This window comes from Lytechinus variegatus, chromosome 15 (assembly GCF_018143015.1).
Source record: "Lytechinus variegatus isolate NC3 chromosome 15, Lvar_3.0, whole genome shotgun sequence".
In the NCBI taxonomy this organism is placed as follows: Eukaryota; Metazoa; Echinodermata; class Echinoidea; order Temnopleuroida; family Toxopneustidae; genus Lytechinus; species Lytechinus variegatus.
Window position 1 is genome coordinate 24,507,438 of NC_054754.1, and position 17,131 is coordinate 24,524,568.

Consider the following 17,131-nt stretch of genomic DNA (forward strand, 5'->3'; position numbering starts at 1 on the left):
ACAAAATTTCCGATTTATGGACAAGGGATAACAATTCTGAAGATATAAGGAAAAAATCTAACCTTCCTTGCTTAAAAGGGTTTGGCTGACGCCACGTGTAATACCTTTTCACCGGATACCTGATTTCCCACGGATCACATAAATCTAAATCATTTTTCATATTGTTAACCTGATAGCTTGCTCTGGGATTATTCATATGTAAATAATTATGGGTATCTATAATCTGGTACTGAACGAGGTTCCAATCTCCATAAATAATCACATGTGGATTTTCGAAATCAATGATGATATGTTGTAAGTCAATGTAAAATTCTGGACTATCAGCATTCGGGCCATATAAAGAAACCAATGTAATATCATACTCATATAGTGTCAAGTCTAAGGCTATTAAATTTCCGTTATTGTCTGTTCTGCTTTGGTCAACTGTAACATTAAGAGAATCTTTGAATAAAATTGCAACACCTCTGGAGCTGGATGTATGATAAGAACAAAAAACATTTACCTCCCCAAATTCTACATATTTATGTTTCTGTGGATAGGGAAAATGGGTGTCTTGTATACAACATACATCATACTACTAAACACAAAGATTGGCTCGCTCGCTCTGCGAGCCCGGACAACTTCACGCCCGACATGCTCCGGACAACATCTTGGTTTAATAAACCGAAACAAAAACCCACTGCAATCCTCGAGATCCTCTTAATAATGATTGCGACTATTTACATTTATATATATATATGTGTGTGTGTGTGTGTGTGTGTAAGCGCTTAGATACATACAGTGTCGTGGAGGTGCCGTGGCCGAGTGGTCTAAGGCTCCTGGCTATACATGGAAAGTCCGGGGTTCGATCCCCGGCCGCGGCACCTATGCCCGTGAGCAAGGCATTTAATCTACAATGCTCTTTTATCCTGCTTTCAAATAAATGGAAATGCTGTATGCATTGTTGGTACTAGGTGTGCACTTGTTTAAAAAAAAAAAGTCTTAAGCGCATTATATAGATAACCAGATGACTGTTATTATTATTATTAAAATTATTATTATTATCATCATTATTATTATCATTATTATTATTATTAATATTAATATTTTCATAATCATTGTTATCATTATTTTTATCATTATTATTATTAGTAGTAGTAATAGTATTTGTATATTTTATTCTCCTTCCTTTCATTTTTTTTTAATATTTGAAAATATTTTGATACGTATCTCGTCAATTAAATTATGGGGGAGCTAAGCTGATTTTTTTCATAGGTTATGAAAACGGAACATTTGAAAAAAAAATTATAGGCCTACTGGTCTGACGCTTACAGTGGCACAATGAGCCAAAAATGGCCGATGGAACAATACTTCTAAAAGATGCGAGCAAGCGGAGCGAGCGAGCAAAATTTTTGATATTTTTTAAATACAGAAATCGATTAAAAAAAGGAGCTTGACATAGTATTCAGAAAATAATATACCATTTCAGTTCTCTTTCTTTTTTTTTCTTTTTTTTTTGGTCGTGAAACATTCTGGGGCACATGGTCCCCCAAGCAACCCCATCTTTACGCCATGGACGCCCATTATATTCCTTAGAAATTGGGGCGCCCCATGAATTTTTTTTCTAGGACCGTCGAGGAACGTATGGTGGGATATATGCATGCGTGTTAGACCGTGTTGCCGCGGGGGGGGGGGGTCAAGTTCATTACAACGCGTGTACGTCTTCGTGAAGATAAGGCGTTGGTACAGTGTACATAAACCATGGAAATAATCGAAAACATCAGAGGGGGGGGGTTAGTGCTGCAGATAAGGCAAGGGCTGAAAAGGGCGGCCCAATATATAAACTCTGGCCCTACCAAGCAGCTGAATCGGAAACCACTTACTCGATGCAACGGATGATGTGAGGGCTAACATTGGGTCATTGGCAACGGTTGCCCGAGGTGTGCAACGGCAGGGGTAATGTATTTAAAGAGAACAACAACAACAACACTACCACATCCACAGTCATGAAGATGGTGGTGATAATGATGCTGATAATGATGCTGACGGTGATATTGGTGATGATAATATGATAATAAGTACATGAACACACATTTTCTTCTCATAAAATTCATTCTTGGAAAACACACAGGAGGCCATATACAGATGAAAGTATATAATTTATAGTAGAAAATCTTGTTTGATTGATTTGTTTTATTTCTGAAACTACATAGGTGTATAATTATATCCCCCATCAACAACAAATTGTTACTTACAATATAACATCATAATGAATATAATTCGACTATTGGCGGACCATATGGATTCTATTTTGGATTTTGTTTAAATCTAATTATCCTTTTTCTATAAGTTAAGAAAACAATCATGATAAACATAAAACACAAAAGCAACTTACTATTATATATTATCATAATTATCTAAAAACCTACGGTGTATATGACATGATGTGGATGTGGAGACCAGGGGGGGGGGGGTATTCTGAAAAGTCTCGTAAGTTTCCACTTAAATATCCTTTTAAGTTACCCATTTAATGGAGCGCTAATGTACCTCCAAATTCGTATTCTGAAAACTCTATTAGCGCTCAATTAAGTCCCTTTAGGCCACTCCCCTACTGAGCCGAATTAACCAATCAAATGCGCTCTTACAACGTAATTTTTTTCTCCTAGCGCGCAGTGTCTCTTCACTTTGCTGCCTTGCAGCGCAGCGCCCGGCTGCTGCAGGTGCACTGCCCACGATCTTTATACAAATATTTTTTGCTGAAAAATAATGCTTAAGCATATTTGCATCGGAGATTAAAGGTTCGTTGTTGAAATTAACTGGGGTGGTATTCTGAGATCCATTTTATCTCAGATAAAATAAAATATTTCATCTCCGTTAAAATCAGTGAGATAAAATGCCCTTAAAATCTCTCCAATGTGGTATTCTGAGAACCATTTTATCTTCATTTTATCTCTGTAAGACACACCTACTTTTTAATCAATATCCAATTAGAAACGCGCTTTTATAGCTCTTTCGTGTCAGTCAACCAATGGAAATCCATTCCACAAGGAGGTGTGGCAAAGGAGTGAGATTGCGTTAATTTTTTACTTCAAATACGCTTGCACTATACGCTCGCGCGTCTTTACAGAGATTTCTTTTTAACAAAAAGGACAATGCTCTCATCTTTTTTTCGAGGTCTGTATCGCATCTTTTCAAGCATCATTTCAAAGACAATATTAGTAAAGACATGTCTTATGAAATACTTTCTCATTGTACAGGAATAACGTTAAGGTGTTATTCTTAATAAATATATAATTTTTCTTCATTTTCATGTCAACATTTGGGGTTAATTCACCTAGAAATATTGGTGAAATCAACGTCGCGGAGATAAAATAGCCCCTACCCTCTTTTAAGTTTATTTTATTTTTTCTTCAAACTATCTTGGGCGCAAGCACATCATCTGCGTTGCAATACCCGGATACGCGATGCTTTTGTCTACGCAGGCACTGTTTTGTTGCGTATCATTAAAAGTTACGCAAGATAAAATTGTAAATTTTATCTGAGAGATAAAATGTCATCTCAGAATACCAATTTCATTTTAAGAGATAAAATAAAATATTTTAAAGATAAAATGACCTCAGAATACCACCCCTGTTGTCTTTTGCCTTTCTCTCTCATTTATTGTACCTTTGTGCTTTTCTCTTTTTTTCGAACGCGTTCTGATTTTCACAACCCCCTATCCATTGAATCCATTTGTAGCTTTCTTTCTTTCTTTTTTTACAATATTTTATTTGCTTCTGCCATGATAGGGGGGTGGGTCTTCTTTAACTTAATTCCTACTTATTCTAAAAACTACATACTTTTCATTTATATGAGAAATCTTCTCCAACAAAATTTGAATAAACATATTTTAAAAATCAAACAAGCATAATGTTAAAAAAGCCGAAATTTTATTGAAATTTGATGTACAAACGTTATGACATAGGTTTTTATAGGTGGAGAAAACGATGGCATCACTTCACTATTTTTTTCTTTTGTATTTTATTGTATATTCGTTTAAATACTAAAGGGGTCTATGCTTATTTTTTCATTGTCAGAAACAAGGTTTAATTCACTCCTGCACATTGCTGCATCTGCCGTGATTTGGCAATTTCATTATTGTCAAAAAAAGTGTGCAAAAACAAAATAGTTTATGATGCTAATAATAAAAGAAAATATAGAAAAATAATAGTCATGTTTTCTCTATAAGTACACAAATATTTCTGTCTCCCTTTTCCCCCTTTTCTAATTTATTTATTACCAAATATAGTCCCTAGGCCCTATTCCTCATTTTACTTGTTTCTCCCTTTATTCTATTCCCTTTTTACCTTTCTCCTTTATTCTCTTCCTTCCTCCTAGTATCAAACCGATTTGATGATATTTATACGAAATGAAAGCAACATTTAGCAAAATATGGTGAGACTTAATGGACCTCTTATCACCATTATCTTTCCCCACTGGAAAGTCCGCTAATTGAGCGCTATGAGACTTTTCAGAATACCAAAAGTCTCGTAACTACCAACGAACGTAGAGGGCAGCAACACACAATGACAAGCGACAAGCGTGTTGCTTTAAGGAGGTCAACTCCGCTCGAATTTTGTGACCACTCTAAAAAATAAGGGGGACTTTTCGGAAATTTGTCGAGTTGATTTTTTTTCATTTGTTAATTTCAAAAATTTTTTAATGAACAATTATTAGATCGGTTATTCTGGGTAGAAATATTAGAAATATTAATTTTAATTTTAAAGAAATTATTTAGCTTAAATAATCATGATTTTGACATTTTTCTCATTTTGGAATATTAAGTCTATGACGAGGATCCCTCTTATCTCTTATTTTCCTCTGCTGAATTTCGCTGCACCACTAATAAATGCATAGACAACCACCGTAATAATCGAGGTCATTTTTCTGGCCTGGGTGCGCCGAGTCTGGGCCGGTCGCGTAGCTAACTAGTACTAGTGACGTTGATGATGCGCTGGGGCTTCAGTCGACTCGTCATAGATCTTCTAGCAACATAGACAATGACATCTAATTTGCCTGGTCTGATTTGAAGTGCAATTGCTTCAGGGCTGATTTTTATCAACGATGATTGTTCAAGGTCAGATTTCAAATTTTAAATTGCATTTGACTTTTAAGTCTATAAATCTTAATACAAGAAGGTGCATCCCCGAAATCTGGGTCTAATTTCAACTTCGAGTCCGAGACTATGGACGGCGAGAAAAAACCCCCATGCATCGGATGCATTGCATTGGCTGCGCGCTGCGCTGCAGCTGAGCTGCACAGCCATGCAGGCGCTGCGTCGCGTCGAAGGTCGATAATCATTGAGCAACCAAACTTCCAAAGCCAAATTAAAGCTTGAATAAACGGCCACCTATTCACACTTTCCCTGGTTTTGTTCAATAATTTCTAAGAAAATCAGCCAATTGAGGGAAATTAATTGCAATGTTACATCGTTTGCAGAGTGCCATCATCGACATTCGTTTTGCGTTAGAAACCTTAGTTATAGATCTAGGCCTAGACTAGAAATGGGGGCTAGATAGATAGATTAGATTTAGACCATCTTAATTTCTGATTTTGGGTAGAAAGTAGACTTGATAGACAGCATCCATATCTTAATTTGACCATTGATTCTGTGCAATCAATGTTTAAAGACTTTTACATAATTTGTTTGCCATATTGCAATTGGTAAATTTTCCTGGGCCTGCATGGCCTGGGGCTGGGCTTGGCTGGCAGAACGCGTTTTTTTTTTTTGAGAAATTTCGAAAGTGAAAGAGCAAAGTGACTGAGCTCGTCGTGATTTTATTTTTATGCATTTTCTGACTGAATTTTAAAGATTTCATGCCTAACGCTAAGGCCTAACGGTAACTTGTCAACCATATAATCTTCTAGTTCTAGATCTAGACTTTACCCTGTATGTAGGCATTTAACGGACTAAAAAATCATAACCTCCTAGCGGCTAGCCCATGCAGGCTGGCCTTAATTGAACCAAACTTAGCTTGCATGGACTGTCAGGTTTGAGCCAAGAACTTCAACAAAAGAAACTTATAGATCACTGAAATATACTTTTAACTTCCCTTTTTAATCAAGGACTTGAGGAACCTCATCACATTTAACACTTATCCAGTCAATCCAACACCAAACAATCTCACATTGGTTGCACACCGAATATCAAATCAATTCAATATCAAACTATACAAACTTCCAATGGATCAAATTGTTCAACTAATAAATAACACATTAATAAGTGCATCAACTTGCTGGAAAAACAGATTTCAAATTAATCAAGTATCACAGTGTAAAAAATGACAAAGACTACTAATGCCTACATGCATATTGGCCAATATTGTCAAAAGTCAATTGTATTCCTGAGTGTCAGTTAAATTCAGTTGCGATGTCCCAAAAGGTTCGTTCATGAACATGTGGTTGAAACTTAGACTGGAAGTGCAAGTTCAGAAATAAACGTTTGTCACCAACTCCATAAGGTTTGTCTATAAAGATGTTGATAGAAACTATCAGAAGCATACGTCACCTATACGCCTTCATCAAACCTACGGTAAGCAGGATCAGAACTGATGACTGAAGAATCAGTAGGGTTCGGCCATGATATACAACAGAACGCGGTCTGGCAGATCGCACAGTTGGCTTTCAAGTTTGGAGCGCTGGCCCAGGCGTTAGCAACTGTCACTAAGTCTCACTAAGTACATCCACAAAGAAGGAGCGTAAGTCCCCTGCCGTTTCACTGAGGTAGCAGGCGATCAAATTCCAATGTCCAATGTTGCTGCCACAAAGGGGCCTCACAAAGGCGTCTCCGGTGTCAAGCCAAGACTCAAAGGGCGTGGCCGAAGTCTAGACAATATCCTCAGTAATAAGAGCTACCTGTAAATCATAACCAATGCTTGCGTGTAACAGTAACCATTCCTTTTATAAATGTCGGTATTCATCATAATACAACAGGATATCACTTATCATACCATAGTAATTATTATTCATAATGCATTTTAACTGCAAGATATTTTATCCACTGCAAATAAGGACAAAGTACATGTAAAGATAATTCAGTGAATTAAGATTTCAATATTCAGAATACACATTTCAAACAGCATTTGTATTATTACTCTGTTAACCTGTCTATCTTTCAATTAAAGTGGAAGAAATGTAAGGGTATAATTCAACTTACAACTTGACTTGTGAAAATAGGCCAGAAAGGAAGACACAGGTCCTCTCTCTCCAAAAGTCAATAGGCACAGTGCTTGCCCAAGCTATACAAGAAAGGCAACCCTTCACTCTATCTCTCACTCCACACATCAGCTCACACACTTCCATTCAGAATCGCTCAAGCCAACACACAGTTTCTTTAGAGGTTAATTTGCATATCAAGTCAAACTGTAGCTCCTAAAGTTGTGCCTGCAATAAAGGAATCAAGAATGCTAATAGGTTAACTAGCAAAAGAACTGAGGGATATCTGTCAAAGAAATTAGTCACACCTGACAATTCTCCCCCTCCTTAACCAAAAAAAAAAAAAAAAAATCTCATTTTTTTTTTTTCATCATGTTTTTTTTTTAAACCAAAGCAGTGCTCAAGGATTCATATTGGAAGTGTCAAAGTTTATTTTTCACCTACATCTGCCCGGCTCAGGAAATCGGCCCCTACATTTTCAGCACTTTTGATGCTCTCTACTCGAAACCGGTAAGGCTGGAGCGTCAATGCCCAACGCATAACCCTAGCATTGGCTTGTTTCGCTCGATGGAGGTACATCAACGCCTGGTGGTCTGTTTGAAGAATGAACTCACGTCCGTACAGGTAGGGCTCAAACTTTTTGTACACCCCAGACTATAGCAAGAGCCTCTTTTTCTACAGTAGCATAAGCCTTCTCTCGGGGCTGGAGCTTCCGACTAGCATAGCTGACTGGGAACATTTCTCCTGTTCCCTCGCTTTCTTGAAGGAGGACGGCTCCAACACCCACATTGGATGCATCTGTGCGTAGATAGAACGATCGACTGCAGTCTGGAAGTTGTAGAATTGGAGAAGACGTCAAACACGACTTAAGTGTTTTGAACGCTTCTTCCTGACTACCTCCCCATGGAATCAGATTGGGAAGCTTTGCTCTGGTAAGGTCCGTCAATGGCGATGCAATGGTTGCGAAGTTTGGGATGAAGCGTCGGTAGTATCCGACAAAACCGAGGAAAGATCGCAACTCCTTCTTTGTACGTGGTGGATTTGCATCTTGTACATTTGCGATTTTGTCACTTTGAGGCTGAAGTTTTCCATGGCCGACCAGATGGCCTAGAAACTGAATTGACTGGCATCCGACTTCACACTTACTGGGCTTAGCAGTAAGTCCAACCTCACGTAGCCTCTCTAACAAGGCTTGAATTGCTTGGATGTGTTCCTCCCAGGTTTGAGTATGTATCAAGATGTCGTCAATGAAGTTGTCAGTGTGAGTCAAGTTCCTAACGACATTTCTCATCATCCGAGTGAATGTGGCTGGGGCATTCACGAGCCCAAAGGGCATGACTCGGAACTGATATAACCCAGCAGGGGTGAGAAATGCAGTGTAAGGCTTGGCCCTGTCCGTTACTGGAACCTGCCAATAACCTTTTGTCAAGTCAAATTTGCTGAAATAATAGTCTTGAGAAATGGAAGCAAAAATATGCTCAGGGTCTGGTATTGGTTCTGCATCGAATACAGTAATCCGGTTAAGAGTGCGGAAATCAATGCAGAATCTTTTACTCCCATCCTTCTTATCAATGAGGACAATGGGAGATGCGTATGGAGACTCAGAAGGTTCTATGATTCCCATCTTGAGCATGGTATCCACTTCACTTCGTATCGTCTCCTGTAATGCATGAGGAACGGTGTACTGTTTCCTGCGAAATGGCGTGTCAGATGTTAATTTGATGTCATGTTCAGCGATGTTGGTCTTTCCTGGACAGTCTGTGAGGACGTCAGCAAACTCACTCAGCATACTTCTTATCTCCTGTTGTTGGGACGCATGAAGGCTCTCATCAAGATGCACCTCTGCTGGTCCTTCTGTCGATTTCAATACAGGTGTCTGAGTGCAAACTGACTTGTTGGGAAATGGCATTTCCACATCCAGTGCTTCGGTTATCACTGCAGCACCTTTCTCTACCACATCAGACTCCTCTCTTGATAGGTATGCTTTCAGTAGATTGGCATGAAATAGCTTGACTTGGCCATTCAAATCGACCTCATAGTCACAACTACTCTTCTTACCAACAATGGCAAAGGGACCTTTCCAGTGAAGTAGAAGCTTGTTGTGCTCCGTGGGAAGCAACAAGAGAACCTTATCACCAACCTTGAAAACACGATTGCGACTCTTTTGGTTGTAGTAGGAACGTTGTTGTTCTTTGGCTTTTGAGAGATTCTCATGGGCTATTTTGCAAGTCTCTTGCAACCTGTTTTGGAGATCAAACACATACTCGTACGTACTTCGGGTTTGGTCCTCCAATGTTTCTTCTGTCCAGATCTCTTTCAACAAGGTGAGTGGACCCCTAACCCTCCGTCCATAGATGAGTTCAAAGGGGGAGAACCCAAGGCTGGCTTGAGGTGCTTCACGGTAGGCAAAAAGAAGAGCCCCGAGGTAGCGATCCCAGTCCTTAGGCTTCTCGGCGCACATCCTCCGCAACATCTGTTTGAGTGTGCCATTGAAGCGCTCCACGAGCCCATTTCCAGCTGGGTGGTACGGAGTAGTAAACAACTGACGCAAAGACAGCAACTTGGTCACTTCTCGAAATAGGCCAGAAGTGAATTGCGATCCCCGATCGCTCAATATCTCTTGTGGCACGCCTATGCGGGAGAAAATATCAACAAGTGCATCAGCTATGGTAATGGCTTCGATATTTTTCAAAGGGACTGCCTCGGGATAACGGGTGGCAAAGTCTACCATAGTGAGTATGTACTTATTTCCATTATGCGTTCTTGGTTCAAGGGGTCCCACAATATCAACAGCTACCCGTTTGAAAGGTGTGTCAATGATAGGCATGTTTCCCAAAGGAACCTTTTGGACTCTGCCCTTGGGAAACGTTCGCTGGCATATGTCACAAGATTGTACAAATCTTGTTATATCACCCTGTATTCCAGGCCAGTAGAAATTCATGTGGACACGGTCACTAGTTTTCTTTATCCCTTGGTGTCCACCAAAGAGAGACTCATGAGCAATTTTCATCACTTGAATTCTGAGTTTCTTGGGAAGAACTACTTGTTGAGTTGTATGGTTCCCATCTTCTGGGGGCGACTGATAATGTCGATACAAGATCCCCTTCGAAACTACAAAGGTAGAAACTGATCCATTCTTACCAATTTTAGGATCACCGTCTTCTGCCAGTTTGTAGTATTGACTTAGAGTGGGGTCAGCCTTTTGCTGTGTCCGCAGATCATCAGCGGTGACAATGTCAGTGACAGGAGAAGGTACTTTGAGTGGTTGATGTCTCGGTTCAGGTCTTGCCTTCTGTGCTCTTGTCTGTACTGCATGAACTTCTTCAGTTGCGGCTTGCTTCTTACAAGGCGCAGAGACATCAACTTTCCAATTAGGATCCGGATCGGAGGGGCATCTCACCCCAACAATATTGCCTAAGACAAGATCGTAGATAGGGTTAGTCATGCACAAAGCAGTTACTATCCCAGTATAATATGGAGTATTAATATATACCTTAGCTACTGGTACTTTCCTGACCGTACGATCAATGAGTAGGCATAGCCGGTGCTGTCCAGTAAGCTCGTGTTCTTCAACAAGGCTACGACGGACGACAACACCACTGCAGCCACTATCCCTCAATAGCTTTACAAGGTGTTTTCCCACCAACCCGTCAACCACTGGCATTCGGCTACGTCGCCCTTCGTCGCATGCTGCTGACATGATGGGTAGCTGATGTCCACAACGTAGAGTAACTTTGTCAGAGTCAATGCAACAATCTCCTGCCTGTTGAGGGAAAGCACAGAAAGCAACTACATCCTGGTTAGGATGTAGAGAGGTATCATCATGGCTAAAATGAGGCGATTGATCAAATTCTATCTCACCTTCAGATATAGCGGGTTCTTCAGGGAAGGAAGTCTCCAAATCTCCTTCAGTTTCCTGAAGACAGGATGCACGAGTGGGCGTGGTTCGGTAGGGGCACTCATTGGCAAAATGCCCTGTCTTTTTGCACACGTAGCAAGTCCTTGGAGGCCGGGGTCGGTTACTAGAAAGTCCTCCAGAGGGACGAGTAGGCTGTCTAGGCTGGATCGCTCTTTCCTGCTGGTTCGATGTAGGATGGTTCTGCCCTCGAGGGTTGAATCTCCTGTCGGGGTTGTAGTAGTGTGCAAACGTAGATCGCCTGGCATCCACAAATCGTTCGGTTAACTTCCCAAGGCTGGCAAGGTCTGTAACATCTCTTTCCTTCAAAAAAATCAAAAGTTCTGAAGAGCATTTACTCAAATACTGTTCACGAATCAACAGAGCTTTCAACTCATCAAATGAATTATTGACATGAGCTAGATTAGTCCAACGATCAAATAGGGTTATCAATCGGGCTAGAAATTGGCTAGGGGTTTCGTCTTTGTCAGGACGTGCACTCCTAAATTTGCCCCGATATCCATCTTCCGTGAGATTGAATCGGTGAAACAAGGCTTCTGTCACCTTCTCATAAATTTGGGAGTCCTTCCCATCTAATCTCCCATAAACCTCCAATGCTTTACCAGTCAGTAGGGCACCCAGATTAATGGCCCAAGTTTCTTTTGGCCATTGTTGTTGTTCTGCATATTTCTCAAATCTATTAAGGTATGAATCCAAATCATCTATTTCTTCTTGGAAAACAGGTAATTTGGGAGCACGGGGCATACATGCGGGTCTTGCTAAGGTTTCATCAACTTTATTTTCCCCAATATCTTTCTGCAATTGAAGAATTTGAATTTCATTCCTTTTCAGTTCTAACAATTGTACCCTTTCCTCTCTTGCAGCATTCTCCCTTTCTTTGACAAAGTCCGCCAATTCTTTTCCCTCTAATTTCAGCTCCTTAGCAAACTCTATCCATTTATCCATGATCTAAAGGTCCTACTAAATTCATTAGATAAAACAGGAAATAATCTATCAATAGGCTCAACCTGCTTGATAATACAAAGTTGTTTTTTTCTTCTCCCGGGTCTCGGCACCAAATTGTCAGGTTTGAGCCAAGAACTTCAACAAAAGAAACTTATAGATCACTGAAATATACTTTTAACTTCCCTTTTTAATCAAGGACTTGAGGAACCTCATCACATTTAACACTTATCCAGTCAATCCAACACCAAACAATCTCACATTGGTTGCACACCGAATATCAAATCAATTCAATATCAAACTATACAAACTTCCAATGGATCAAATTGTTCAACTAATAAATAACACATTAATAAGTGCATCAACTTGCTGGAAAAACAGATTTCAAATTAATCAAGTATCACAGTGTAAAAAATGACAAAGACTACTAATGCCTACATGCATATTGGCCAATATTGTCAAAAGTCAATTGTATTCCTGAGTGTCAGTTAAATTCAGTTGCGATGTCCCAAAAGGTTCGTTCATGAACATGTGGTTGAAACTTAGACTGGAAGTGCAAGTTCAGAAATAAACGTTTGTCACCAACTCCATAAGGTTTGTCTATAAAGATGTTGATAGAAACTATCAGAAGCATACGTCACCTATACGCCTTCATCAAACCTACGGTAAGCAGGATCAGAACTGATGACTGAAGAATCAGTAGGGTTCGGCCATGATATACAACAGAACGCGGTCTGGCAGATCGCACAGTTGGCTTTCAAGTTTGGAGCGCTGGCCCAGGCGTTAGCAACTGTCACTAAGTCTCACTAAGTACATCCACAAAGAAGGAGCGTAAGTCCCCTGCCGTTTCACTGAGGTAGCAGGCGATCAAATTCCAATGTCCAATGTTGCTGCCACAAAGGGGCCTCACAAAGGGGCCTCACAAAGGCGTCTCCGGTGTCAAGCCAAGACTCAAAGGGCGTGGCCGAAGTCTAGACAATATCCTCAGTAATAAGAGCTACCTGTAAATCATAACCAATGCTTGCGTGTAACAGTAACCATTCCTTTTATAAATGTCAGTATTCATCATAATACAACAGGATATCACTTATCATACCATAGTAATTATTATTCATAATGCATTTTAACTGCAAGATATTTTATCCACTGCAAATAAGGACAAAGTACATGTAAAGATAATTCAGTGAATTAAGATTTCAATATTCAGAATACACATTTCAAACAGCATTTGTATTATTACTCTGTTAACCTGTCTATCTTTCAATTAAAGTGGAAGAAATGTAAGGGTATAATTCAACTTACAACTTGACTTGTGAAAATAGGCCAGAAAGGAAGACACAGGTCCTCTCTCTCCAAAAGTCAATAGGCACAGTGCTTGCCCAAGCTATACAAGAAAGGCAACCCTTCACTCTATCTCTCACTCCACACATCAGCTCACACACTTCCATTCAGAATCGCTCAAGCCAACACACAGTTTCTTTAGAGGTTAATTTGCATATCAAGTCAAACTGTAGCTCCTAAAGTTGTGCCTGCAATAAAGGAATCAAGAATGCTAATAGGTTAACTAGCAAAAGAACTGAGGGATATCTGTCAAAGAAATTAGTCACACCTGACATGGACCAACCCTCAAATGGTCTAGATTTAGGCGTCCTATACTATAAAGACAATGTGGAATTCGTCTGTTTTGAGTTGATTATTATTTTATTATTTTTTATTGTTCCATAGACTCATACCAACTCATACCAACAAGACGTGCTAGATCTATATATATTCTAGATCTACTTAGATATCCAGTGTGGAACAACATCTTCAACAAACAGATCGAGACTGGTCAAAGCATTTGTCTACAGTCTAGTTAGACAAATAAAGTTTTCTAGATCTTTAGACTTGGGTCTATCGATCAACTAGACAGGAATAACCGTCGTTTCTGGGGATTTATTCAACAATTTCTGACATTTTACTATAATCTCCATCGGTGAGTGAGCCAGCGCAGTTCAGCAGAGCAACCAAAATACAGAGACTGAAGCTTTTGGTCTATCGATCAACATGATCAAGATCTAGGTTAGATGTAGACTTCACTTATTACTGATTGGAATGTATTTCTAAATTTATAAGTTTTGGGGAAAATGGTGAAAAGAAATGATAACATACTACTGATAGATACGTGAATTATTTTTTTAATACCCATTGGCATTGCTGCCTGCTCTAATAAATAAATAAATGAGTCACGGCCTATATGGACTGCAGATAAATGCTGATCGACGCCTAGCAGAACAAGTACCAGTGCTAGACTAGGGGGTTGAAATCTAAGCAGACGACGGAGCATAATGTAGCTTAAGCATAGAATGATGATGGGTTCAGCGAAGAGCCCAGAGAAAATAAGGGGGACATATTCAATCCCGAAATGCTTTGCGAGTGGTCACAAAATCGTCTCGGCGCAAATCACCTAATTCAGCCGTCTGGTGAAATCGCTGATAACAACAATCACCGACTTGGTAATGATTTTAGTTTCCTGAAACTTGCATTTGTAAAGTTTTAGATATCAAAGTATGTTTTCATATTTATGTATATCCTTCAACATATTTTTCAATGTTATCTTTGATATCGTTGTAGTCATATTCTTTCATATTCGTTTCTTGATCACTACTAATTTGTTGTTGTATTTGATCTGCATTTGATTTCGTTGTCATGAACAATAAAATATGCGCGCAGCTCAGTTGCATGCGCGTATCGAGTTGACCTTCCTTAGAGCAACACGCTTGTGTGTTGCTGCCCTCTACGTTCGTTGTTGAGCGCTAATTGACCGCTAATTGAGCTTTCAGAATACCGCCCCTGAGTACTGTGTGCAGGCGCGGATCCAGGATTTCGTAGGGAGGGGGGCCCAAATTCGACCTGATTTTGGCGCCCCTGTGTACTTTTCGGAAAAATGGCGGCCCCTCCCTCCCCCCAGGCAATCATAAGTGCCTTAAATGCATGTTAAATTATCTTATTTCATGGGCACATGAATCAGGGGCGGATCCAGCCTTCGCCAATAAAGGGGCCCGGAATTTTTTTTCAGCCATATTTTCCCCGATCGGCCGCTCGAAGATGTTTTTTTTTGCGTTTGTTTCTTTGAAGGGGGTAGTCCTATAAGTCACTTCTTAACTTTATTCTTTAAATCAACATAAATGTATAATATCATAATCCTTATTTTATAGTGCCTGCGCGAAGCGCGAGCAATTTTTTTTGAATTTGTATGTATTTTTTCCTAAAATTTGAACATTCGGAAAAAAGATGTTCCTGCAATAATTACTGCGAACGCGAAGCACTAGTAGAAATTTTTGATAAACGTTTTCAACTGATCGGAAAGGTAGGCCTACCAGTCCTGTTAAAGACTGCATACAGTTAGCCATGAAGATGTTATATATTTCAACAATCAAATAATGCGAGCGCGAAGCGCGAGCTGAAAATTTTTGACATTTCTACATAAAGAATGGAAAACTTTAATCAGTTTTTGTAATCATGAACAGGACAGCTATACAGTATAACTAAACAATTGATACGAGCGCGAAGTGCGAGCGGAAAAATTCTAGATTTAGACCTAGAACGGGACACTCTATTCATGTTTCCTAAATCATGAAAAAGATGAGTAAGAGGGGATCTTCCTACATTAATCATGCGAGCGCAAAGCGCAAGCAGAAAATGTTTGTATACGTTTTGAACTGATCGAAAAGTGCCTTTTAAGGACTGCTTGCATTTAGACATGAAGACATTAAATATATTTCATCAATTAAATAATGCGAACGCGAAGCGCGAGCTGAAATTTTTTGACATTTCTTTATAAAGAATGGAAAACTTTAATACAATTTACTTAATTACAGAAAAAAAACATTTCGAATCTGTACTGATTCCCAATATTTATCACACACAAATCCATTATTCCATAAACTAAAGACTCTAACAGTATTTGACATAAATACACTTCAAAGTTTACTACTTATGTTTAAGTACGTAAATAACATGCTCCCAACTACCTTCATTCCACAACTTTTATTCTCTGAATACATCTATTCATTCATACCGTACCCATAACTCTTCAAATTTCCATTGCGCAGAGATCCATAAGACACCATGGTCCAGATTTGTGGAACTCTCTACCAGCAGAGTCTGTAAAACAATCTTCGTCTCTTCACTCATTTAAGGCAAACGTTAAATCTATGTTATTATCAGAATATTTGAAGTAAAATTTCTGTGTCGTATCCTTTTTATCGTGAATTTATTCCTCCTTCGATTTAGTCATTACCAATATCTTCATCATGACCACCATCATCTCCATGGCCTTCATCATCATCATCATCATCATCTTCATACTATAATATTGCATGAATTCATGTTTCGTATTTGAAAATATATGCCGATTCTGCTTTATAAATGTATTAATTCAATTAGTATAAGTTTGGGATTGTCATTTTTTTCAAGCAATCTGCTTATGATGACAATCCTCCTGCAAATTGTGAATATCATATATAGTTAATCATTTTTGTCAGGAATCATTTTTTAGTACTCTTTATTTATGATTCATGCCAAAAATGCTAACATATTATGTTTATTATGTTGTAAAAAAATTATTATATGAATGTTATGGATGCAGAAGAAAACAATAAATCAAATCAAATCAATTGATGCGAGCGCGAAGTGCGAGCGGAAAAATTCTAGATTTAGACCTAAAACCGGACACCCTATTCATGTTTCCTAAATCATGAAAAAGATGAGTAAGAGGGGATCTTCCTACATAAATAATGCGAGCGCAAAGCGCGAGCAGAAAATGTTTGTACACGTTTTGAACTGATCGAAAAGTGCCTTTTAAGGACTGCTTGCATTCAGCCATGAAGACATTACATATTTCACAATCAAATAATACGAGCGCGAAGCGCGAGCTGAAAATTTTTGACATTTCTACATAAAGAATGGAAAACTTTAATCAGTTTTTGTAATCATAAACAAGATAGCTATATAACTAAACAATTGATGCGAGCGCGAAGTGCGAGCGGAAAAATTCTAGTTTTAGACCTAGAACGGGACACTCTATTCATGTTTCCTAAATCATGAAATAGATGAGTA

General features: G+C 39.1%; 1 long non-coding RNA gene across 1 annotated transcript; it reads right to left on the bottom strand.

The window, feature by feature from the left end:
* Positions 1-6,057: 6,057 nt before the first annotated feature.
* On the bottom strand, positions 6,058-7,506 carry LOC121428884. The gene is made up of 2 exons (XR_005971850.1): positions 7,175-7,506; positions 6,058-6,873 (listed from the first exon to the last, which is right to left on the bottom strand). It is a non-coding gene; the product is annotated as an uncharacterized LOC121428884 (long non-coding RNA).
* Positions 7,507-17,131: the final 9,625 nt, after the last annotated feature.